Source organism: Rhagoletis pomonella, unplaced genomic scaffold (genome assembly GCF_013731165.1).
Source record: "Rhagoletis pomonella isolate Grant_MI unplaced genomic scaffold, Rhpom_1.0 Rhpom_scaffold_00001, whole genome shotgun sequence".
Lineage (NCBI taxonomy): Eukaryota > Metazoa > Arthropoda > Insecta > Diptera > Tephritidae > Rhagoletis > Rhagoletis pomonella.
Genome location: NW_023458555.1, coordinates 53,128,222 through 53,130,224, shown reverse-complemented (window position 1 = coordinate 53,130,224; position 2,003 = coordinate 53,128,222).

Sequence of the window (2,003 nt, the reverse complement as noted above, 5' to 3'; positions counted from 1 at the left end):
AATATTTCGAAATTTAAGGACGCTAATTTACTCAAAATTGATACACCCCGGCTTACCATCTAGCGGTAGCTTTCGGAAAGGTGAAAAAACATATATTTAATACTTGCGCCGGGTATTTAATGTTCGGCTCCACCCGAACTTAGACTTTCTTACTTGTTTCTTTTGTGTTTTATTTTTCGCTATGTGTATTTTGGCTCACCCTGGTGTTGATTTTTTAAAGTATGTAGTTACTTATTAACATTAATAGTACATACATACATGGCGTATGAGTAACATTCTTACCTAGTCATCATCTATATATTTACATATATAAAATAATAGCCGTTTTCGTTGTTCGGAGTTAACTCAAAAACTACTGCATAGATTTCAGTCAAATGTTCAAAGGTTATACCTTGCATATATAGTCCTATTATTCGATTATTATTATTATTATTCCTATTAGTCGAGTTATTTATAAAAATCGTATTTACGAACCGATTTCTTTTAAATTCACAACGTAAGCTACCAGCATTATGAAAAACACGTTTACCAAAAATAGACCCGCTATGTGGCGCGGGAGTCGCGTTATTTATAAAAGTCGTATTTATGAACCGATTTTTTTCAAATTCAAAAAGTATAGTTTCAGCATAATGAAAAAAACGTTCACCAAAAACGGAGCCGCTAGGTGGCGCGGGAGTCGAGTTATTTATAAAAGTCGTATTTATGAACCTATTTTGTTAATACACATTCGAAACGTTTATTACATTCATGATGATTATATTCAGCCTTATCATGAGTTTCATCTTCCATGAACCGGTTCACTTTTCACTTTTGGTTTACATGTATGTACTATGGGGGGAATCAAAATTTTCGCGTGAATTTTTTTCGGGCGAAACGCATGATAAGGAAGATTACATACATAAAATGATTGCCATTTCCGTTTTTCGGACTAAACTCAAAAACCACTCAATAGCGCCCAGTCAAAGCGTCGGAGGTCCTATTATAGGCTACTAGAAAATATGCTGGTGGCGCTGGAGTAGATTTACTTATAAAAGTCGTATTTATTAGAGATTTCGTTCAAATTCGCAGCGTGACTACCTGTATTATGAAAAATTCCTTTGCTACAAATGGACCCGCTAGAGTTTAGGTATTTAGAAAATCCGTACTTTTTATATAATCTGATCGGAATTCAAAATTCGTATTCATTTTATGACAAGTAAAGGTTTTGCGGAAAAGGGACCCAATGGATTACGCTGCACCCGAAATATATAGAAACCCCCACGGGGTTTGTTTATCTTAGACGAATTTACTTTTCAGATGGCTAAATCAAGGATGCATTTAGGTATGCATATAAAGACCGTAACACTGTGTAAGCGTAATCTTGCATCTACCTCCGATTGACGAAGTTGTTCCAGGCGGCCGTTATTACAGCAGTAAGACTCAAAGAAACCAATTCATAAATATTAAGACGAATGGTGAAAGTGGCGAATTGGCAAAGAAAGATTCGACCACATCTGTCGAAGAAGTAATACGATAGGTACATCAATGGCTGCATTTGAACGATATTCATGAGATCACACGACTCATTTAGCCAATGTACGCGAAAACTTTTCAACCTGTGGGGCAGCGAGGATTCTTAACCTTCCTATAATTGAAAACGCTCATCTGTGCTCTTCAGTTTCCGTATGACTTTTATTGGCTTATATGGTACACCGGACCAATGCTGAAGTCGCAGGATCATAGAAGAATATTGCGCACGCTTGGCAAAGACCTCACAGGCGGAAATAAGACCATAGGTAAAACGCATTACATCGAAAGGGATTGGTATTCCATATGGAATCACATCGCTACTATTCCTCTGTTTTTCGTTTCCGTTTGTCCGTTTTTTAGTCGTTTACATTTATACTAAAAATGTTTACTTTACAGACTGCTTTTGCTTTTAAACGCTATTTTTGAATTGGCCAACGCAAAAGATCTTATTAGGCGCCGCGAAGCAAACGGCCATTTGCTAGTATTTTATAAAA